This window comes from Ambystoma mexicanum, chromosome 6q, assembly GCF_040938575.1.
Source record: "Ambystoma mexicanum isolate Mex_15411 chromosome 6q, UKY_AmexF1_1, whole genome shotgun sequence".
Lineage (NCBI taxonomy): Eukaryota > Metazoa > Chordata > Amphibia > Caudata > Ambystomatidae > Ambystoma > Ambystoma mexicanum.
In genome coordinates, this window is record NC_090937.1 from 465,600,116 (window position 1) to 465,625,427 (window position 25,312).

The 25,312-nt window shown below is 47.8% G+C and overlaps 1 protein-coding gene across 1 annotated transcript in view; it reads left to right on the forward strand.

The window, feature by feature from the left end:
• Positions 1-25,312, forward strand: part of PPA2 (inorganic pyrophosphatase 2) — a 1,510,578-nt gene that overhangs the window by 1,334,679 nt on the left and 150,587 nt on the right. The window lies entirely within an intron of this gene.

Consider the following 25,312-nt stretch of genomic DNA (forward strand, 5'->3'; position numbering starts at 1 on the left):
CTATACTCCAAGAAACACACCTCACAGCAGAGAAATAAATCAATGGGCCTAATTATATGTTTGCCGGGCCGGTAACTACGGTACCGGTAAGCTTGCTGGTACTGTAGTTACCGGACCGGCAAACTACGAGTTCTGCTCGCGGGTACCTTCCCGGCCGCCAGGCCGGACCTGGCGGGCATACCGGCACCCGCGAGCAGAGCATGTCGGATGCACCGGCACCATTCACAAATGGTGCCGGTGCATCTGACCTCCCCATTCCCATTGAGCCATATCGGGCTCAAAAGGGAATGGGGAGCATTTTATTCCGGTGCCCACGAATGTGCAATTACCGGGTCCGGCAGGGCCGTAATGACCCGGTAATTGACCATTCGTGGGTGCAGGAAAAATTCACAAGTTTGACGGCAGCCTGCTGGTTTTTCCGTCAAGTCTAACGCCAAACTTGTAATGAGGCCCAATGTTTTGAAATGGTGGGGAGGTATAGGGTATGGGTCAACCTATTCCAATTATGCTACAGGGGTGTTAATTTGGTTGGCACCCACAGTACCATTTAAGGTTAAAAAAGTGGAGGCACATGACAAACAGTATGCATGTGTCCATAAGAGTCCCTATACCAGAACCAGGTAAACAACACAAAAGTGGGAATCATATAGACCACCGTCAAAGGTTAATCAGGTTTGCAAAATCCTTACGGCCCTCCTTGCGGAGAGGTTACTGACGGTTATTAGACAGCTAATACAATAAGACAGGATATGTCCAGAGGAGAAACCCTTCCGCTATTTTGAGGAGATTACATACAGTAATAGACAGAATTAGATTATGGGAAGAAGGGTGTGAAGTGATCTCGCTCGACGCTGTCAAGGCATTTGATTCGGTCAGATGGAGTTGGCTCTATGCTGCTCTGGAACATTTTGGTGTTCGTGGGGAATTACTTAGGTGGGTCAAATTGATTTACGCAGAATCTTCAGCTAGGATGAAGACAGGCAGTCATGTCTGACAGGTGGGATCTACAGAGGGGCACTAAGCAAGGATGCACTCTGTCTACTAGACTATTTATACTAGCACTTGAGCCCCTCGCTGTGTTCCTTAGATCAGAATTCTGGGAAGCTGGACTGAAGGTGGGTAGGGTTGACTGTGTGGTCTCGCTAAATGCAGACATGTTACTGTATGTTCAGAATACAGCAGACAGTTTACCATTTATCTTTGAGGTATTAGATAACTTTGCAGCGCTCTCGGGAATTACAGTCAGCAGGGATAAATCTTGCATATTTCCATTGGTGGGCTGGGCGGGCCTAGAAGAGACACAGTTGACAAGCCTGCGGTTGCAATGGTCGGCCAAGACGTTTAGGTACCTGGTTGTGAATATATGTCATGAGGTTGAACTGTCGCATAAGCTCAACACGGTCAAGGCACGCACAGGGGTGGAACAATCTGTCACATTCTAGGAGAAACTACCACTGACTGTGGTGGGGAGCATAGCACTAATCAAGATGGTGGTCCTTCCATGAGTACTATATAATTTCAAAAACGTTCTGTATGACATACCGAGGTCCTTCTTGAGAGAGTTAAGTGCTACATTGGGTCGGTTCTTCTAGGGTTCAAGGAAATGCAGAATAGCTCTGGGGTGTTGCATGGGGATTACACATAAAGCACCTTAAGGCACCCATACCTGGAGCTGTACTACTTGGGAGGGCAACTACAGAATGTGACGTTGTGGCTTTCGACGAGGTGACGCAACAAACTAGGCTTTTGCAGGTTGAACCTTATCTTCTGAAAGAGGTGCTTTGGTTGTATGACAATAGAATACCCGACACCCCATATGCTCTGCAGCTTGGTACGAAAAGCTGGCAACAAACTATTAAATTCTTGAATTTGGGGGAACCTTGGGGAACCTTTTTCTCCAAACATACCCTTAGCGGCTACTTACGGACCGGACAGACAGAATATATTCTCATTTGCTCTCAATGGAAGGATAATGGGGTAGTGATCTAGGGAGATCTGTTTCAAGATAGTGAGCTGCTTACGTTTATTTATTTATTTTATTTCTTATTATGCGCCACATGTCCATGGGCCTCAGGGCGCATGAAAAACAGGACAATGGAAAACCGGACACAAACAGATAATCAGAAAGTCAGAACAATAACAGAGGTCTAGCAAAACATTTTGACTGCTTTCTTGAAGCTTGTCAGAAAGTCACTGGTTCTTATTGCGAGTTGTAGAGCATTCCACTCTATAGGTGCCCGAGCAGTAAAGCTGCAGCCACCAAATTTGGCCAGCTTGAAGCGTGGCTGTTTGAATTTGTAAAGTCCTTTGACCGAAATGAGCGAGTATGGTGGTCAGGGAGCAACTGTTTCGTTAGATTAGGGGGAGCAATAGAAGACCATCATTTATAGGCCAAAGTTAGGATCTTTGTGTGAGATCCTATGAGCCACAGGTAGCCAATGCAAAGCCCTCCTGGAGTCAGATACATGATCTTGTCTGCGGAGATCAAAAACAGCACAAACTGCACTGTTCTGAACCAATTGAAGGGCCTGTAAATTAGCCTTAGCAGTCCCAGACAGAAGGCTATTGCAGTAATCAATGTTTAAAGGTGTGAAGGCAGGTGCTCTGTTACCAGTCTTTAGCTTCTCCTCCTAACAAATGTTTTCATGACTTCATCAATCTTCAGGGAGGCTAAGTTTCTTAGTTTTTTCAGGCGGTCTGCATTTCTGTTTCAGGTGTGACAAGTTAATTAGCTCTGGGGATTCTGGTACTTGTATTTTGCGCACTTGATTTTGCTGGAAGGTGACTGGAAACAACTCCCTCCATAGCACAAATCTTCCCCTTGATGGGGGGAGGGGGAAAGCCATGGTTGTGTCTCTCCAATGTAAGGCATGATGGTCCTGCTGCACTGCCTTGTGAGCCCGAGACTCCTGGAACAATGTTTAAAGTTCTGTTTTGGTGTTATTAAGAGCAAGTGAGTTGGAGATCTTCCAGGACTGAATAGCTTGATACACTACGTTAAGAGCTTCAGGGTCCTGTGTGTAGTTCCCTGATAGTTCAAAGACCACCTGGGTGTCATCTACATAATTGGTATAGAGGACATCCAAGCGGTCCAGTAGGTCCTGAAGTGGATATTAAATAGTGAAGGGGAGATGTGCGAGCCCTGTGGAGCGCTTGCATTAATAATGTCGGGAAGTGATTGTGTATCTTCTACTGCTACTGTTGACACCCGAGGGCCAAGAAAGGATGCTATATAGTTAGGATGCACCTGGCAACAGCCTGCCAGGCCCGTCAACCCGTCCACAAGAATGGAATGGTCGACAAGGTCAAAGGCCGCTGAGAGGTCTAGGAGCATCAAGAGTGCCGGATGGCCTGTATCCACAATGCTGGCCAAGGTAGACACGACAGGGGTGAATGCAGTGCAGCTTTTAGCATTTAACAGGCTCTACATAAAGCTTGGTCCAGGTGGCACGGCTTCCCGGAAAACCTAGAGGAAGATGGCATTTTGGGGTTGTTATACAACATCTCTCAGGGATCTAGGGAAGGCATGTTATCACAATTATTGACACTGACACAATGGATACAATTTGTAAAACCTTTATTGAAAATGTTGGGGTTGGAGAAACTCCTATTCTGTCGTATAACTAAGATGGGAGTAGTCTCAAAACAGTCCTAGTGAAGTTGGTCAAATCAAAATGGCCTATGCTAACAAAACTTAATGCCTGCCCTATCTCTTGTACAAAAGTGTAAAAAGGAGAAATGTATGCAAAAGGAAAAATCAGTCTTCAAATGATAATGTGACTGAACCAGCTCTCCTCCCCATGTTAGGCCTCATGGAGTAAGGCGATCCTTGTAGGCAGTATGACACACTCTGGCTCGGTTTTAAACACAGTACACAGTTTGAAACCATGGATTGAGGCGTGCCTCGCCTTCCACGAGTAAAGTCTCTTTCGAGGGGATTGGGTCCTCCGACGTATTCCATATCTATGACAGTAATCACCACAGCTGTGCTGCTTCGGAAAATCTTTCGGCATCTGCGTCCTGCGTCGATGACGTCGATACGCCGTCCTCGAGGATCTTCTCCGACGGGCGACGTCACCAGATGTTATAAGTAGGACGCATGACGCCCGTAGCCTCAGTTCCGTTTTTTCCGTGAATGTGTTCGCTTCGGAGATCTCGGCGTGCCTCGACTCTTTGGAGTTTCTGTTCTTTCGGTTCTTCGAACCTGTTCGTTTTGTGAAGTATTATCGGGATGTCTTCCTCTTCTTCCACCCCGCGTCCGGGCTTCAAGAAGTGAACAGGGGTCAGGGTAACCAAAAAAAAGAAAAACTGGTACTCCTGGAAAAGCAGTCACCACTATTCTGGCCCTTCAAGGCTATGGATATTGGCCATAATGGAACAAGGAGTACGAGGTGCTAGCTTGATTCATGGATGTATGAGATGCTAGGGGGAACAGTGCAGAAGCGCTGGCAAGCGCAAGAGTGGGCATAGGGAGGGACGGAAAAAAATAGTTAAGTAGAATTCCTACTATGAGGCGCCAAAGCAAACCCTTAAAGGAATTGCTGCCCATGTATCTGACATACTGCTAAGCGAAGATGGTATACCAGAACATTTTCTGCGTACTTGGACTGCGGGTCCAAGATGTCGGTGATGGACTCGCACAACGCCTGCCTCTGGTGCCTCGGGGCGGCCCACGACCGGTATGATTGTGTCGACTGCCAGTCGCTTACGTCCCAAGGCCTTGCGGGAACGTAAGAAGAAGCTGTCGGTTGGTAAGGTGTCCAAGCCCCGGAAGGCGAGGTCCACTGGGCTTTCGACGGACGATTCGAGGGGCGACTCTCCGCATCGTAGTCGTAAGTCTAGGGGGTCTCGGTCCCGGAGTGGGTCCCGCCACTCCTCTGCCTCTTCGAGGCACTCCCGGCAGCACCGTCATCGGTCGCCTTCCCTGTCCTCATCCGAGGACTCCGCCCGTCGGCGGGTTTCTTATCCCACCAAGCATTCCTCTCTGGAGGAATGGGCTTCCTTCGGGAAGAAAATGTTGGCGATTCTTGAATCGCAGGGCACCGGTCCGTCCGCGCCTCCGAGTGGTGTCGGCTGTGACCATACTAGAGACACCGCTCGTACGCCTTTGGGCTCGGGTGGTCGGCACGATTCACGGGAGAGATCCCGCTGGGACAAGGGGAATCGTTCTAGTCATGCCCGTTCCAGGCCCCGGTCCTCGACGCACTCGAGCCCGTGTGCACCTGTGAAGTCTTCGGAGAAGACGTCGACGCCGAGGTCGTCGACGGACTCTCTCGAGGCTCCGCCTCAGAGGAAGTCGTCGACGCCATTGGTGCCCAGGCTGTCGAAGGACACTCTCGGGGCTCTGCCCTCGAGGCCTGTGTCGAAGCCGTCGATGCTGTCGGCGCCACGCTCGACGTCAACGCCTTTTCACTCGATGCCCTCGACGCCTTTCGAGGCGGTGGTCTCGGAGGTACCCCGTGGCCCGGGGGAACCCCCTAGAAAGGCTTTGGCCAAGGCAAAACATGTCTTTCTCCCTTATTCAATGCCCACTTTCCAGCCTATGCAGTACATTTTCGAGGTGGAAGAGGGTTCTGAAGATGGGTTGGTTCCAGACACGGTACTAGATGAGATTCTTTCTGGTCATAGCCAGATTGAGGACCTGCGTGAGTCACTGCATGATGCCAGTGGTCTGGACACCTCTCCGGAGGTGGAGTTCTGTAGGCCTGAGCCTGGCACCCATGCCGAGTCATTGTACCAGCGCCTTATGTCGAAGGTCACGGACTACTTGGGGTGGTCGGTGCCCCCAGTTGATTTTGTGCAGGATGGCCTGACGGATATCCTCGACCAAGGTCCACCCACTGACCCGGTACTGCCATTCCATATGGCTCTGCAAAGAAGGGTGGCAGCGGCTTGGACTGCTCCGGAGAGTCTCCTGGCAGTGGGCAAATCTTTGCCGCTAAAATACCGCCTAGCCAGTAGTGACCCCTGCTACTTGACCACGCACCCCACTCCGGAGAGTTTGGTGGTGCAGGCGGCTATGGCCCCAGCAAAGCAGGCATCGTATCCTACCATCCCTCCTGATAGGGACGACAAGTGTTTTGATGGCTGGGCGAAGAAAGTGTTTTCCTCAGGGGGTATGGCTCTTCAGGCGGCCAACTCTGTATGTGCCTTGTCACGTTTTACGCACACTCTGTGGAACTGTATTTCCTTAGCAGCTGAACATATTCCCAAAGGGGACGAGCGGGATGGATTTCTTGCTATTATTCAGGATGGCAAGGATGCAATGTGTGAGTCTGTTCAGTCGGGTTTGGACATGGCAGACTGTGTCAGCTGGTCCATGGCAGCGAGCACAGTAATAAACAGGTTTGCGTGGTTGAGGAAGTCGGGGTTTGCTCCTGATGTGCAAGCCAGGCTCCTCAACATGCCCTTTAATGGTGAACATCTTTTTGGCAGCAAGGCTGACGAGAGCCTTGAGAGGTTGCAGACCTCCAAAGCTGCAGAAAAGTCATTGGGCGCTGCAGTGCGCCAACCTCCGCCTTTTCGTCCTAGGGGACAGCAATGGAGGGGAGGTTCATTTTTGGTATTACTTATCCTTTAGTAAAGCGAGAGGAGCTGCAAGTCAAAGGGAAAACCGTAAGAGTGCCAGAGGTGGAAAACAAGGTACTCGAGATGCCAAGGCCGCGCGGGCAGTTGACTCTTTGACCTCAGGCAACGCCGCAGCCGCTTCTGCTCAGTCATGAGGCCCATGCTTCGCCGGTTGGGGGAAGGCTGGCGCAGCATCCTGTCGAATGGCGTGCCATTACTTCAGATGTGTGGGTTCTGGAGATCATAGCCCACGGCTACTGTCTTCCTTTCCGGCAGAGGCCTCACGACAATCCACCAGAGAACGTCTCTTTGAAGAGTCCGGATCCGCTCCTTGCGCAGGAAATTCAATCCCTGCTGGAGAAAGGTGCCATAGAACTGGTGCCTGTAGCGGAGAGAAACAAGGGATGGTATTCCCCTTATTTTTTGATTTCAAGGAAAGAAAAGGGATTGAGACCCATCATGGACTTGCACTGAAAGGGGCCCCAAGGGGTCCCTTACGTCTATGGAAACAAGGCAAGTCACCACACACGATAGATATGCCAGACACGAGGTTGTATTCCCAAAGCTAGGGTTTATTTCAAAGCAAATAGTCTCAGTTGGCCAACTCGGTCTCACGCCCCGCGACGTGTATCTCTAGACCTCGAGGACGCAAGAGAGTGAATTACGTACATCAGTTACATGTATACAAAATGCATATCATACAATCAGCTATGACATGTTTAACACCACCCTTTATTGGGTTTCTTTGAACTCAGTGTGATGATGGACACTTTCGACAATTATGACGCCTTAAAATATCTATTCTAGTAACAATATGCAATTTGCAAGTGCGGAGGCATCTTTTATTTGTTAAACAGAACACAGTGCTTCTGTTCTTGGAAGCGAGCTACACACGGGGGAAGAGTCACATTCCAGACCTTGCTATCTATGAGGTGTTATTCATGTCCTGGGAGCCGACACGCTCTACAGGGCTCGGTAAAGGGGGCAGTAAGAAGAGCATAATTCAAGCCTTCAGCTGCTTTATTCTAACATATTCTACCATATAACGAGACTGGCTAAAAGCTGTGAAATGATTAAATGCTCTGCGGCTCTGCTTCAAGGCTACATTCGGGAGGGAGCCGGGCATTCCTTCCTGGCGCTGCCTACGTTGTGTTTCAACAAACTATTATTAGCCTCGCGGCCCTGCAGCCTTGTCCTTTCACGTTCAGACAACAATGTTAACAGTCGAGCAGTGTAAGCAGAAAATGTGCTGCAAAGCAATAAGAACAGAAAGCAATGAGCAATTGTTAGGAAACAAAATGGCGATCCTTCTTACATCAAAATGGCCGTTCATTGGTAGCCTCGGAAACCTGTATTTCTATCGTATCGTGCATGAGACGGTTGGCCCACGGCCACCAAAATACGTTTGCCATCAATCATGAGAGGTATCCATTTTTCTAGACTGACAAACCCTCCTTTGGCCGTATGCCAAACGTCTCATTCATTTATTGTATCCTCCTCTGATGACGATAAGTCTGAAGCACTTATGTCTGAGTTTTGCATGCTACTATAAGCATCATCATCTCCATCTATATATATAGCCATTCATTCTTTCACTGTATTCATTTCATTTGTGTCTCTGTCATCCCGACCATAAGTTTTTTTTCTTCTTGTCATCATATGCATACATTCCTTCGTACATCCCTCAGTTACCTCAGTGCAAACTAACGGGAGGCAGTGTATGCAACAACAGCACGTTATGAATATTCCAAACACCACTACTAATATCGAGATGAACTTCCACCCCCAAGAACGCAATATTCCCCAAATCCAGGACTCTATTCCCCAGCCCTCTTCTGCATTAGGGAGTTCGGAGCTTAGGACATGCATTTTCTTTATTGCTTCAAAAATCGTAGGGGAATAGTCATCTACAAACACACAGCACGCTGATCCCACAATCTTGCAAATTCCCCCACGATCAACCAGGATCACATCGAGAGCCATTCTATTTTGCAGTGTCATTAACCTAATTCCTTTTTCTTCCAACGTCATGTTAAATAATATAGTCTGTCGTTGTGTGTTATGGTATCTTTTAGTATTCTGGACAGCTGCCTTATGTTATAGGAGTTCACTATCTGGGACAAGAATGGAATAAATGATTTTGCTATGTCAGTCTCTATCAAAACACCTTTGCTACTCCTTTTGGTTCTAGATCTGGATAATCTGGCCATGTCTGCTGTTTCTAAGAGGAACACTCCTGGGAACAGTAGACCTAGGTAACATGTACCTCCCCAGTTTCTGGGCAACCAAGGATATGCCTTTTCTCCACATATAAAATAAACTGGATCTCCCACATATACTGGTTCTATTTCCCATTTTAATACCACTGTATTCGTGCATCCAGTAAATGTTCCGACTGAATAGGAGCCTTTCTTTTTTAGACAAAAAGGGACAGTTCTTGGGTTATAATTCACCGTGCATCTTTGTTCCCGTCTGTTCTTACACGAAACGTAATCACAGATGTTTTAACTGGTGGGACAATCTATCTTGTCCATTCAGTCGTGTTATTTTTTGCATACTTTTCCTTATGGGTTCTGGGGTCATCACTTGTGCTTTATGAAATATGGAACAACCCACAGGCCTCATAATTATTTCCTCAAACTCATTCATGTTTGTTCTGTCTAATTGACCCGTACCACTCTTATTCCATTTCCCATAGAACATTGCACCTAAAGATGCACTACATGCAGAACGTAATGGTAATGGTTGCACATACCAACCTATTCCTTTCCCAGCATGCTGTGGTAAATGGGCACAAACCCAGCAATTTGTTTTCTTTAGAATTGCATGTGTCATATTCATGATCAATAACAGCGTATTGTTCCCATACCCTTCTCTGTGTCTTTCTTCCATCGGGGACAAGGTATAAGTAATCACCTGATCCGGGCTTTCAGTAGTGGATATATTAACTATTGGAAAAAACATTCCCAATGGGTGTATCGATTCCACATACCATAGTACTAAGGCTGTCGTTATTGGTGCTACCACACTCATGAAGCACATGATTATTGTCAGTGCCAGCATACAATTCTTTTTACCATGCGTTTTCCTTAAGCTTACAGTCTTTACAATCAACTTATTCTCAGCAGCGGTGCAGGAGGAGGCTGAAACCGGTCCCGACATGTTTCTCATCATCCTTCTTCTTCCTTATCAGAGTTCGTCGTGGATATCTCTCTTCGTTGCACTTGTTCTGATGTCAATAAATTCAACGGAATTGTCACAGTTCAGTTCTTCCAGTGCTTTATAGCCTGGATTTGCTTATTTGTTTTTAGGCAAGATCACTTGTCCTTTCTCATACTGCTCAGAGGACTTTTGATCAGTTATCGATTGCCTTAGTACCATGTGCGCCCAGCTTGTCCACTCTGGTTCCAGACACATGTACTTTTTATGATCGCACCGAGGAGCCGCGAGTCTTGAATTGTCCGATTTGCACAATTCTCACGCTTCTCTCATCTACACCTCTAGTTCCTTCTACGTCCATGAGCGGAACCAGAGGTTAACATAGGCACCAAAGAACTGTGGATCACTTTATCTTTCGAGGCCGTAAATCATATCGCCTCACTCCTGGTATTGTGTGATCCGTGAACAGTGCCGGTGCACTTCCAGATTCAGGCTCAAAGTCAGCCTGTGGCGCTACTGCAGGTGCTGGTGTGCGCCGCGCCAGTGATGCAGATTCAGTCTTTGGCGTGCTGGCAAGTGCTGGTGTGCGCCAAAGGGGTACACGTTTAGTGTCTGGCCAGATTTTCCAATGCAGTTTTTGTGTCTGCCAACAGTGATGTAGATTCTGTTGGGCACGTTGGGGCACTCTTTGCCCTTCCCTCTTTTTGGCAATCGTTTCAGGCTTTGTTTCGAGTTTCACTTCTCGTTCGGACAGATTTGGTGGCAGCTTACTGGCAACAGTTTCTTTCGTTTCTGGGAACTCTGTCTCTTTCCGGTCGTCTGGGCCAGGCAAGTCTTTCAGTGAAGATGGGATCTTTTTGGCATGGGTGGCCTGGATCCACGACTTCCGTCCATCCACCCGTATCGCTGTCTGCGTTGCCAAGAGTACTTGATAGGGGCTGCGCCACCTGGGTGCTAACGATGATTTTCTTTCAACATTTTTTAGCAGCACCCAGTCGCCTGGCTCCAGCGCGTGCCCCGGACCGGTGTATCTCACTGGTAGAGCCTCCTGCATCTGCTGATGAATCAAACGCAATTTCTGCATTAAAAGGCCACAAGTACTAAGCACAGGATGTTCTACCTCGCTAAGTCGTTTTGGCTGAGGTGCGCACCAAACATTTGCCGGCCTCCCCATTACGATTTCGTACGGGAAGAGCCCAGTTCTAGCCTATACAGACGTACGCATGCATAATAGCGCTATAGGTAATGCATCCACCCAACTCAACTTGCTTCCTGCATATATCTTGCTTATTTTTGACTTGAGGCCTCTCCACAAGAACGGCCGAACTCGGATGCCTTGAACTATGGAATCTCTTATCAATCTGAAGACCCGCACATATCTGTAACACCACTGCGCCCACAAAATGTGGGCCATTATCTGACCATAGGACACGGGGCAAGCCAAAACTGGAAAAATATTCTTTAAGCATTACTTTTGCCGTACTTATTGCTGTGCAATCTTTTAAGGGATATGCCTCCACCCACTTGCTGAATGCACAGATCACCACTAAGACATATTTCAAGTTTTGGCATCTCTCCATCTCTATGAAATCAAAATGGATTACCTCAAAAGGCATAGAGTGCGGGCAAAAACTGCCTATTGGAGTCACTGTTCCCTTACCTACATTGTGTTGTAAACAGGTGATACAGTTCCGCACCAACCTCTCTGCATTCTTCTTTATGTTTACATTCTGCCATACTGTGGATAGGTGCTGTATTATCTTTTTCGCACAGATGTGAGTAGGGCTGTGGGCCATTGTGACCATTGCAGTCACATAAGAATTTGGCAACATCCAGTTTCTAGTTCCCTTGTCAACCCAACAACCCCCCCAGATCTAACTCAGCAGAGCTCTTTTCCCACCCTTGTATTTCATCGGCCGTGGCTTCGGCCTGCATTTCTTTGACAGTGGTAATTCCATTTTCTATCATACAGGGTACTTCCTCGGTCTGGACTGTGATCATCTTAGTATTTAAATCAGTGGCAGTTTGTTTTGCAATTCTGTCTGCAAACGCGTTCCCCTCTACCTTCTTATGTGCCTCGCATTTCACTATTGCTAGGCGTTTTGGAAACGTGAGTGCAGATAGTAATCGTACAATCAAAGGGCCATGTTGAATTCTGGCACCATGTGATGTCAAAAAACCTCTCTCAGCCCAGAATAGACCAAAGTTATGAACCACCCCAAAAGCATACTGACTATCAGTATATATATTCACATTCAAATTTTCAGAAATCTCGCAGGCTCTGGTCAATGCTATTATTTCTGCGGCTTGTGCCGAATTGTAGGGGATTCTTTTGCTTTCTACAATGCTCTCTAGGGTAGTGATAGCATAGGCGGCAGTTGTTGTGCCATCAGGTAATTTAAAACAAGAGCCGTCACAAAATAACTCTCCATCTGGCTCTTTCTGTGGGGTGTCACTTAAATCAACTCTCCCCTGTGTTTCTTCCTCAGTGACCATTAAGCAATCATGGGGGGGGGGGTGATTTGTTGTCACCAATTTCTTCTATGGGCAGTGGCATTAATTCTGCAGGATTCAAAGCGCTACACCTCAGAATTTGGATATGGGGCGCGAACAAGATAATCTCATATCTTGTCAATCTAGCAGAGGTGAGGTGTTGCGTCTGTGTCCTATTTAATAGGACGTCTATGGCATGTGGCACCATCAGAATTAAAGTATGCCCCAATACCATCCCTTCCGTTTGTTTCACCGACGCAGCAGCCGCCGCGACAGATCACAAACATCGTGGTAGTGCGCGCGCTAAGGGTCCAGCGCGGAAGAGAAATAGCCACATGGCCTATTTCTTCCACCTTGTTCCTGCGTCAAAACCGCCAATGCACATCCTTCATTTTCACACACAGTCTAAAAATCTTTTCATAATTTGGTGTGCCCAAAACTGGAGCAGAGCATAATGCAGTTTTCAATTGATCAAACGCTCTCTGACATTCCTCATCCCACTGCAAAGGCATAACCGCATCCTTTCTAGTCAAATTCACCATCGGTTTCACAATTAACGCAAAATTACCGATCCATTGTCGGCAATACGAAGCCATGCCTATTATGGCTCTGACTCCTTTCTGTGTCTTTGGAATAGGCATACAAGAAATACTTTCTATACGTTCTGGCGTTAGCCTTCTCCCCTCTACCAAAAGTAGGTAGCCCAAATAAGCTACCTCTTTTCGATTATATTGAAACTTCTTCAAACTAGCTTTATGGCCATGTGGCGCTAGGTGTGACAGTAGTAATACAGTGCTTTCTTTACAAATCTCCTCTGTGTCAGCAGCTAACAATAGATCATCTATGTATTGCAAGAGTACGCAACCCACTGGTTATTCTAGCATGTCTAGCTGCTCTTTCAATGCTCTACTGTAAATACTCGGACTTTCCGTGTATCATTGCGGAATCCGCGTAAATGTAAATGACCGTCCTCCTAATGTGAACGCGAACAAATATCTGCTGTCCTTGTCCACCGGAATGCTAAAGAACACATTTTTTAGATCAACTACACTAAAGTATTCTGCTGAGACAGGTATCATTGTCAATATTGTAGTGACATCTGGGACTAAAGGAAATTGTGGATCTACTACTTTGTTTAGTGCGCGCAAATCAATTATGAAACGGTATGGTACTTTATTGCCTCCTTTTTTATAAACTGGAAGAATCGGGCTGTTGCATGTACTGCCTGTAATTTCTTCAATCACCCCTAATTTTACCAAATCTGTAACAATACTTTTCAATCCTCTCACCTTCAACCAAAAATCTGTTTTGGGGAATTCGTGGTAGTGTAACACCCTTTTTCAAAAGGATCTTTACTGGCTCTATTTTCAAACATCGTACATCGTTGTCATGCATTGCCCATATGTAGGTTGGCACTTTTCTTAGCTCTCCTGGTAAAGTTTCAGACATAAATTCTGACACAGGGACATCCTGTGGCCAAATCGTCAGGAACACCCCGTCTGCCGTGCAATGTATAACTGCACCTAACTTTTTCAACAAATTTAATCCCAATAGGTTCTCCCCACAATTTTCTGTTAAAAGGAAAGGACAATGTTCAGTGAATGGTCCTATGGTAACTGGGACTGGTTGGGACACTGGGTTTATGACTGGTGTACCTGCGAACCCTACGGAAACATTCTTTTGCCCTGACAGTGGTATCTCCGGAACCAAGTGATGGTCTATTGAACACTTTTGAGCTCTTGTATCTACAAGGAAGTGGTGCTCCTCTTTCCTGACTCTCATTTCTACGCAGGGTCCTCTCTGATTCACGGGAATGGACACTGGTTCCGACCCCTGTCCTGGGCTGTCCTATTGGGGAAATAACACATTGTCCGATGTGTAATCACTACTATTACTGTAATACGTATTTGGCTGTGTATCGAAAACATTCCCACTCTTCCCTCTATTTCCCCCACTCTGATTTCCATTATACTGTTGGTTTTGTTGACCCTGACTCTGGTTAGGATCACTTTGGTTTTGGGCTTGGTTTTGATTACCTCCATTATTGTGGTGCTGCTGCATACTATTCCTATTTGGTCCATTCACTCCTTGGTGCCCTCTGTGCTGTCTTCTCCGACCAGACCCATTTCTATTCTGCAGATGTGGACATTGCACTCGCCAGTGTCCTTCCTCCTTACAGTACGCACACTGATTTGGTCCCAATGGCCCCCCATGCATATTCAAATTACTCCTTCCTTGTGCATTCCCTCTCCCTCTATTATGTCCTGCTACTTGCTGGAGTAGCACCTGTGTCTCCAGATTTACCCTATCCTTCTCCTCTTTTTCTTTCTCCACAGTCACTCTGTTCTCATAATATTAGGCCATGTGCAATACTTCGCCCAGCGTTTTTGCTTGCCATGCACTCTCTGATGTCATTATTAGGTTCTGGATTGGAAGTTTTGACCCCCTTACATATTTTTCAACAAATAACCTCTTTCCCGCTTCCAAGCTCACATCCTGCCCACTGAAGTCTATAAATACTTCTTCAAACCTATTAAAATAATCTGTAGTTAACTCATCCTTGCCTTGTACACATGCAGTCAATTTGTCCCATTGAATTCTTTTCTCTGGGACAATTTCTTTTAATTTCTGTACTATGCGTGCTGGTAATGCTACCAGGTTCGCTCCCGGTGTTCCTCCAACCGCTTTATTCCTGTCTTCTATTATCAAATCTGCCCATGTGGCGCCAAAGGTCGTTATGTCATCCACCTTTCTTATATGCTTCCATATGTCTGTTGGCAGGACCACTGGGAATATTAGGTCTATGTCACCCATGGTAAGCCTGGATAATTGTAGGCAGGACTCTACTTCCTTGTAAAACCCTGCAGAATTCTTTCTTATATTGGGAATCATCTGCTTTATGTTGTTCACCTCCTGTCGGGAAAAGGGGACATGCACATATTGGACGGTTTAATGGGCTGGTGTTACCTGCACCGCTACGTTGCCCATTGCGGGAACCTCTGCTTTGGGCACAAAGGTAGGTGGGAACTCTCTCATAGGAAATGCCGCACTTACTGTCCCTCCCCCTTCTCTCATGTGCAATAATATTCCCAGATCAAGCGATAGGGCTGTCTCTCCTGTCCCTCGCTCTAGTGCTCTCTTATATACTGCCATTATTTCGGGTGGGCTGGCCTTGTCGTTTTTTATATCTTTGTCTAGTAAATGTTCAGCCTCCGACTGCAGTGCCTTTCTTTTCATGGGCATGGAATATTCATCAAATATCTCATGTATCTCCATTGTGGGGATACTGGGATCCGACATCCATCTAAATGCTTCTCGTATACATACTTTCTATTTGTCGCCCCTCTGTACTGACGACATTGAATGTCGTCGTTGTATATATGGCTCTACCGCTTTCTTCCTATGCCTCCTGATATCCTTACCCCTGTACCCAGATGCAGTAAACATTTCAGCATAATCATAATCTAATTCATTTTTAAGTTCAAAAAGTCCATATACATGTTCTCTCACTTCTTCATCTCTCTCTCTACAGCGTGCTAATGCATTCAAATCTAACAATCGCTGCAGTGGTAATTTCCCAATTAACTGTTTCCATCTCTCCACCAAATATTCACCCATACATTCCAACACTACCTGTCTTTCGTTGCTTCTTCGGAAGTCATATATCGAAGCCAATGTTGTCGTCCCATCATTCCTGTCTATATACATTTCTGCCTGTTGCTGTAATTCCACCTTCCTTTCTTTGCTGATCGCGCTGCGAGTTACCCTTGTGCATCTACTTTGTTCTGTCCCGCCTCTCGCCCCTGTGGTTTCTATTTCACCCCCGGGAGGGACAGACGGTACAGAGTCTGTCTCTAAGGTGAGAGGTGCGGATGGGACAACAGAAGTGGGGAGTGTCTGCTGTGGGCCTGGTTGGCTAATAGGAAGTGTTACGTGCGCGGTCTGTGGCTGTGGGAGGGCTTGAGCTTCGGGAGGGATTTGGGCAATATTTACTGACGTGCTTGGCCTCACTTCTGATCTTGGGCCCTGTTTTGTATGGATCAATATGTTTTCTATCAATTCATCTGCTATGTGCAATTCTTGTTGTGGATATATTTTTTCTATATTCATCTGGTCACGTCTACCTGACCTCCTTAGACTCTCAGTCCACTCCTCCTCCTCTTTTTCCTCCGCTACTTCACCTTTCGATTCATGCCTGCGCGCATGCTTTGCTCTACTTCTAAGTCGGAGCATTGCTTCCCTTCTCCAGTCCTTAACTATATCAAATGCTGCAGGACGCGCTTTCTTTCTTATCAAAACCCTTTCCAGGTTATCTATTCTCGCTATCTCAAAGCTACCATTAATCGGCCACTGATGGTCTTGTTGCTTTCTGGTTTGCCTATGCCAAGTCTCACAGAATATTATTGCACCCACTCCATACTTCACATACATCTCATATGCCGGCGTTCCCCCAGGTGGTGCAATTTGGCCATCTTCCAAAGATTGTCTACCACAGCGGAAAAACCCTGCTAGGGTGGACAATACCCCAGGCATGTTTCAACCTTCCCCCTGGTTAATCAACCTTACCTAGGGCGTTTGATTTTGCAAAGTCAACTCTCAACCAATATCAGGATTACTTTGAATTGGGGAATGACTCACCTGATAAATCAATTTGTCCTTCAGGACACAAGTCGTCTGTATACTGACGCAACCAATGACGTTGTGTCTGCGTTTCTTGGCTTCCGCCTCGTTTCGGGACCCTCGCCTCCTTGTTCTCTAGCCGGGTACGTCGATCAGGGACCAGATGTGTGCAGATCTGCAAAGGAATCTTTCATCTCTTCTACAGGGCTCCCCGAACACTTCTTGATCCCGGCTCGATCGTCCCGTCCTCGCCGTTCTCCGCCTTTACTCAATTACAACGTATACAATGGAACAAGTGGGGGAGGGTCCCTGTTCGGGCGCCATCTTGAAAGGGTCCCCTAGTGGTCCCTTACGTCTATGGAAACAAGGCAAGTCACCACACACGATAGATACGCCAGACACGAGGTTATATTCCCAAAGCTAGGGTTTATTGCAAAGCAAATAGTCTCAGTTGGCCAACTCGGTCTCACGCCCCGCGACGTGTATCTCTAGACCTCGAGGGACGCAAGAGAGTGAATTACGTACATCAGTTACATATATACAAAATGCATATCATACAATCAGCTATGACATGTTTAACACCCCCCTTTATTGGGTTTCTTTGAACTCAGTGTGATGATGGACATTTTCGAAAATTATGACACCTTCAAATATCTATTCTAGCAACAATATGCAATTTGCAAGTGCGGAAGCATCTTTTTGTTGTTGAACAGAACACAGTGCTTCTGTTCTTGGAAGCGAGCTACATACGGGGGAAGAGTCACATTCCAGACCTTGCTATCTTTGATGTGCTATTCGTGTCCTGGGAGCCGACACGCTCTACAGGGCTCGGTAAAGGGGGGCCGTAAGAAGAGCATAATTCAAGCCTTCAGCTGCTATTATTCTAACATATTCTCCAATATAACGAGAGTGGCTGGCAGCTGTGAAATGATTAAATGCCCTGCGGCTCTGCTTCAAGGCTACATTCGGGAGGGAGCCGGGCATTCCTTCCTGGCACTGCCTACGTTGTGTTTCAACGAACTCTTATTAGCCTCGCAGCCCTGCGGCCTTGTCCTTTCATGTTCAGACAACAATGTTAACAGTCGAGCAGTGTAAGCAGAAAATGTGCTGCGAAGCAATAAGAACAGAAAGCAATGAGCAATTGTTAGGAAACAAAATGGCGATCCTTGTTACATCAAAATGGCTGTTCATTGGTAGCCTCGGAAACCTGTATTTCTATCGTATCGTGCATGAGAGGGTTGGCCCATGGCCACCAAAATACGTTTGCCATCAATCATGAGAGGTATCCATTTTTCTAGACTGACAGCGCAGTTTGAACAAACTCCTCAGGAAGGACAAGTTCAAGATGGTTACTCTTTCTCAAGTCTTCCAGGCCCTTCAACTTCAGGACTGGTTGGTGTCTCTCGACCTCAAGGACGCTTATTTTCATGTGCCGATCCATCCAAAGCACAAGAAGTACCTGACGTTCGCGGTTGGCGACTTCCACTTTCAGTTTCGGGTCCTGCCGTTCGGATTGACCTCCGCCCGAGGGTCTTCACCAAGCTCATGGTAGTGGTGGCAGAGCATCTCAGGAAAGGGGGGGATTCACAGCTACCCCTACCTGGACGATTAGTTGATCAGAGCGTGCTCTCCCGAGCAAGTCCTGGATCATCTGTCCGTCACCTGCCACTCCCTCCACAAGCTGGGCTTCTCCCTCAACTTAAAGAAGTTCCACTGGACGCCAACTCAGAGGCTCCAGTACGTCGGAGCAGTGCTCGACACATCCCTGGTGAGGGCTCATCACATTCAGCAGATGGTGCACAAGTTCCAACATGCCCAGAGTCTCCCTGCGTTCGAGTTCTTGAGATTGCGCGGCCTCATGGCATCGTGCATTCTTCTGGTGCCAGAGGCCAGGTTGCGGATGAGATCCTTGCAATGGGCACTCAAGCTCCAGTGGTCTCAGTCTTCTGGCAGGATGTCGGACCCCGTTCAGGTGCTGCCCTCGGTCGCCGAGGACCTTCTGTGGTGGACCATCGAAGGCAATCTGATGAAGGGGGCTCCATTTTGGCTACCCTGGCCGGAGGTGACGATCATGACGGACGCATCCCTCACGGGATGGGGAGCTCATGCCAACGAGTTGACAGTCAGCGGTCATTGGTCTCCATATCAATCTGTTGGAGCTGAGGGCCGTCAGGCTTGCCCTGAAGGCTTTTCTGCCGACTGCGCGAGGAAAGAATGTCCTGATTCTGATGGACAACACAGTGGCCATGCACTACCTCAACAAAAAGGGGGGCAGAGTCACTTCCTCTGTGCAGGGAGGCGATGCAGCTCTGGTTCTGGGCAATCCAGCAGGAAATTTCGGTCTCGGCAGTTCATCTGGCCGGAAAGGAAAATGAAACGGTGGACGCTCTGAGCAGGCAGAGCGCGATCTCTCACGAGTGGGAGTTTGCTCAGGAGATTCTCCTGGAGATCTTCGCCCTTTAGGGGACCCTCAAGTGGATCTCTTCGCCTCCAGTGTCAATCGGAAGTGCGAAAGGTTCTGCTCGCGGGACTTTCCTCCAAGAGGAGCCTTAGGAGATGTGTTCGTAGTGGAGTGGTCCTTCCCACTGCTGTACGCGTTTCCTCCAGTACCCGTCATTCCGCAAGTGCTGCAGAGGTTACGGAGGTTCGGTTCCCGGATGATCCTCATTGCTCCGGCATGGGCCAGGAGGACGTGGTACCCGGACCTTCTCGACTTGTCCATCTGCCCTCCGCGTTGTCTTCCCTACCGAGACGATCTGCTCTCACGGGAGGGGGTCAGGCTCTCCATCCAGAGGTCAGATCCCTCAACCTTCATGCTTTACTTCTGAAAGGTTGAGGTATAAGGATTGGGACCTCCCTGAAGACGTGATGGAGGTGTTGCTTTTGGCCAGACGGCTGGCAACAAAGTCCCTGTACCTTTGCCGTTTGAGAAAGTTCTGCGACTGGTGCAGGGTTGAGAATGTGGATCCTTTTTCATGTGACATTTCTGTCGTTCTGTCTTTTTTGCTGTCTTTGGCCCACAAGGGCCTGCAAGTGGGTACCCTTAAAGGTTACCTGGCGGCGCTGTCTATATTTAAGCGCTCGTCTGAGGAGTGTTCTTATTTTAAAATCCCTTTCATTTCTCAGTTTCTGAAAGGGCTCACTAATGTGTTCAGTCCGTCACCTTTACAGGTGCCCGGTTGGGATCTGAACCTTGTTCTCAAGTGTCTAATGGTTGCTCCCTTTGAGCCTTTGCATTCTTGTCCTTTGAGACTATTAACCCTTAAAACTGTGTTTTTAGTTGCGGTCACTTCCGCTCGCAGAGTGAGCGAGTTACAGGCACTTTCAGTTAAGCCACCCTTCACTGTGTTTCATAAGGAAAGGGTTGTCCTTAGAGTTCATCTTTCCTTTATTCCAAAGGTGGTGTCGGAATTCCATTTAAGCCAGAAGGTTGTTCTTCCGGCATTTTATCCTCCTCCACATCCTGGTAAGGAGGAGGAAAGGCTCCATAGGCTGGTTCCTAGGAGAGCTTTAAGCTTCTACATTTCACGCATGTCCCGGGTCAGAGTGGACGATCAACTCTTTATTGGTTACGTTGGAAGGCGTTTGGGACAAGCAGTTACTAAGCAGACTTTGTCTCGATGGATCATCTTGGCAATTGCCGAATGTTACCGCTTGGCGGGTAAGGACCCTACGGTAGGCTTACAGGCCCATTCTACCAGGGGTATGGCTGCCTCTACTGCCCTGCAGAGGGGTGTTCCTATTCGTAACATCTGTGATGCAGCCACCTGGGCTTCGGTCCATACTTTTGTATGTCACTACTCCCTCGATTTATCCGGGGGCAGGATCTGGCCTTTGGCAAGGCGGTCCTTTACTCTGCAATTTGATTGGGCATTCTAAATTTGTATATTCTAAATTCTTTTCTCACCTCCTTACGTTGGTACTGCTTTGGGAGTCTGTCATAGATATGGAATACTTCGGAGGAACCAATCCCCTCGAAGAACAACTTACTCTCTTACCTGGTAACGTTCTTTCGATGGGATGGTCCGGCAACGTATTCCATATTGCTTGCTCCCTCCCTGCCTACCCTGCTACAGAATTTCTTATGCGATTGCAGCTTACGTTTCCGCAAGGCTTTCTGTGGTCATACTGGCAGAAGATTGGTGCCATGCGTTCTGGGAAAAAACTACAACTGAGGCTACGGGCATCGTGCGTCCTAATTATAACAACTGGTGACGTCGGCCGTCGGAGGAGGTCCTCGAGGACAGAGTATCAACGTCATTGACGCAGGACGCAGACGCCGAAAGATTTTCCCAAGCAGCACAGCTGTGGTGATTACTGTCGTAGATATGGAATACGTCGTCGGACCATCCCATCGAAAGAACGTTACCGGGTAAGAGAGTAACTTGTTCTTCTCTGGCTTGAAAATTTGTGTTCCAACCAAAATGTTCACAAAGGTCCCCCTCTGCCGGGCTCAGGCCTTTCACCACACAATTCTTGTATGTCCCCCTATTCCAGGTGCCAGGCTCCTACCTCTCACGGTAAAGTTCAACACAAGCAGTTCTCGTAGGCCCCCTCTGCCGGGCTCAGACCTTTCACAATAAAGTTCAACACAAAGTTGCAAGGGGGGGGGAACCCTTCCCCAAGCTTAGTATACTTCGGATCTCCCTCAATCGGGCTCAGACCTCTTTCAGATGTCAAAGTCTTTCAAATGTGTGGGGTTTTCTTACTGAGACTTTCAAAAGGGCTACTTCCTTTCACCGGCCCACTCCGTTACTTAGTATTGCTGATCTTGCAGCTGATCTTGAAGCTACATTTTACTTTAAAGTTCATTCACTGGTCTGCCTTTCTTTGCGTCTTGCTTCACACGCATGCAGCCTTCACTGGTGATATGATGTTACTACTTGCATTCACTTTAACGGACACCGGTCTCTCCGGTCGCTTGCCAATCCACCGGCTGTGCGTGGTTCCTTCTTGTTTCGTAGTTTCCAATTTTTTAATCAAGTTTAGTACCACACGCTTGGCCTTGCCTCCCCAACTCTGCCGTTCACCCGGGAGGGTTGCAGGCGTCCTTGAAACACAATGCAATCTTCACTTTTGGGATCTGGCCTTCTCCACATGACTTTCGTCGTTTGTCAGAGGCAATGACCTCATGTAGGGAAGCCTTGGGGTTTTCGGCCTGCTGCTCTAGTCCCGTAGTCCGTTGCTCTGCTCCAGTAGGTGGGCCCTCGTCCCAGAAGTTCTGATCGTTCTCGTGTTCCGCCTTGCTCAGATTGTGCTTTTAGGTGTCGCATTTTATTTGTGTGAGGAGAGCTAACTGGTATCAGGTGTACGCACTTAGGGTAAAGTGCCTGACCTGACTTTGCCTGACCTGATTAACGGGACATGTCCAGTACGATGTGAGAGAGTTCGTCTGGTTACTCTTAATCACCCTCTTCCTCGGGCCAGTGTTTGTGCAAAAGGGGGTGGGGTGAGTTGGGACTTCATTAAACCCTAAAAAATAGGATGGGATAGATGAACAAAAGAGGGGGGAATACTGCATCTCATCATTGGCTATATTACCCCCACTCCCTGAAGACCCCTCTCCCAGGTGATCCTCCCACACTGGTTCACCCCCAGGAACTGGATCCAAAAGCTATGGCCATGTACTGGCCCCCTGGATGACAGGCCCCTGAGGACTAGCGGGTGAGACACCCTTTGGTTTCTCACAGGGAGGACATGGTGTTTCAAGGCTATATCAGGGTTTATTATCAAGATTACACTTGGCCCTGCTGGGGATGAAGTCCAAATGAGAGATGGCTCTAGGTAGAGGATTTACTCGGGGGGAATGGACAAACACATTGCTTTATACAAAAAAGGTCTTGAGAAATGTCAGGTTCAAGCTCACTCAGTTATATCCAACCCAGCGCCGGGAGGCGTGTGCCTTCCCCTTCTGAGAAGGCACTGCAGGCTGCTCTCCACTGCCGGACTCGAGATCTTCAGGCTTCACAACAGCCCACCGGAGCAGGAGCCTCCCCCGACCTCTGCAGGAGCAGCAGGCTGCATCCGAAGGGCAGCCTTCCACCAAGGTATGCTGATAATGCTACCCCTTCGAGCATTTGTTTTATTTGAATGAGATGCTCTTAGCACACTAGGCGCGACATCTGACGGCATTTATCTGGATATGTAAGTGCTTCATCCTGATAGCGCTTAGTTGCCACAATTAGCCCTGGCAATTCTGATGCCCACAATAGCGCCATTGACACACACGAGGCTCTAGCCAATCCAAGATGGCCGCCCGTGTAGCTTAACTTCTTTATGCCTCCCTGCACCTTCCATCTGAGGCCAGCACCTCCCTGATTGGCTATATCATGAAAGATACGAGCCAACCCAACGCCGGGAGGCGTAAGCCGGCCCTTCCTGGAAAGGCCCTGAGGTTAAGGCCAACAACTGTCCAGAGACTGTCCTGAGCTGACCAGAGCCCAGGGCCATGCCTCCTGCCTGAATCTTATGAGGCTGTGAGTAAGGCATGTTAGGCTAACATACTCCATCTGCACCCTCTAGATACCTATCCCCTCAACCAGTTCCTTCCATCACCTCTCCTGCACCTGCCATGTGCTCTAATCATTGTATTGGACCAGAAGACAACAGTGCGCAGCCCTAGTCGGGCCTGTGTGCCCTGCATCCTGGTGGACAACTATACCATGCCCACTCCTCACTGGCAAATCACATGTATATGTCCTTGTTAATGCATTTGAATTTAGTGCCTTTTTAGCTCTCTCTGCTAAAATCGAATTTAGGTATCTTCTGTTTATGCATTTGAATTTAGTGCCTTTTTGCATTTGAATTTAGTGCCTTTTTGGCTCTCACTGCTAAAATCGTATTTAGGTATCTTCTATTTATGCATTTGAATTTTAGTGTCTTTTTGCATTTGAATTTGGTGCCTTTTTGCATTTAAATTTAGTGCCTTTCTGGCTCTCACTGCTTAAATCGAATTTATGTATCTTCTGTTTATGCATTTGAATTTAGTGCCTTTTTGGCTCTCACTGCTAAAATCGAATTTAGGCATCTTTTGTTTATGCTCTTGCTCAACAGTACTCTCAGGTCACCTTTATGTTTGCAGACACCTAGTCTACTCGAGGCACCTGTATCCACTGTGCCACTCTGGTCATTGATACTATAGTCCCATCCAATGAGACCCTATCTTAACCAGTGTGAACAATTTTGCAGGCATCCTATTCAGATAACTAGCATTACCATCATGCACGTCAGTGTGCTCCTTCTACTATACTACACTCTAGCCTTACGGGCTGCCCAAGCCACTCAATCACCTATTGCAACAACCTCCCCCCTTTGGGACAAACCCGTCCAGCCACCCAATAGTCTGGCCTGCCTGAACCCACATCACCAGGCACAGCCGACTGTGACTCCTAGAATGAGCCCTGCAGCAACCACCGCAGGCTTACATTACTCTAGCAACCTTACTAACCAATACCTTAATGATCCGGCACTGTGGCTAGAACACTTTGCCAGGAAGCCCACCCCCAACCAACCAAGCCCCCTCTTTCGTAGAAACAAGAGATTAGGTACTAGATTCCACCTTCGACACTCCCGCAACAACGCTACCAAGCCAACTCCACACTTACCACTCGATTCTCCCTCATCCATCGCCACACGCAACTCCACCACCACAGAGGTTAAACTACCTGTGTTCAAGGGTGCCCTTACCAACGCTAGATCGCTCACAGCACACGCATTAGACATCGCTGACCTTATCACCACCTCTGACCTCGACTTCCTCGCTATAACCGAAACTTGGCTACATGCTGCATCTGGCCCCTCACTATCCCTGGCCTTGCCACCTGACTACGGCATCACGCACGCGATGTGACCGTACCACTGCCCAATTTAGAGGCGGTGGTGTGGCCTTCATCCTTAGAAACGCTCTTGACCTAAGAGTGGTACCTGACTCCAAACTCGAATCAGCCGAGTCGTTGTCAGTCAAACTATCGCTAACGCCCAACCAAACAGCTACCCTCCACCTTATTTACAGGCGCCCAGGTCCGGCACCGACCTTTGTCAGTGAAATATCCACTCTCCTCCTTGACAAAACTAAAAATAATTCACAAACCATCATCCTAGGCGACCTTAACTTAGGCCTTGGTGACCGTAAAGATCCTGTCGCAATAGATCTAGAGAATGTCCTTACTGACCTCGGACTCAACTTGTACATTCAAGAACCCACCCATATCAAAGGCAGAACCCTTGACTGGTTAGCTGGCTCTAACTGCAATATTATGGTCCTTGACAATACCCCTTGCTTATGGTCTGACCATCACATCATAACTTTTAATATCGAAGCCACCCCGCAAACTCCGACAGTGATAGCCCCAGCACTCCCCACTAGAAGTAAAAAGGACATAGCTAAGGAGAAACTCCTCCCTTTGTTACTCCCCTCCCTTAATGAGGCCACCAACACCTGCTCTGATCCCACTTCCTCAGCCGAAACCTATAA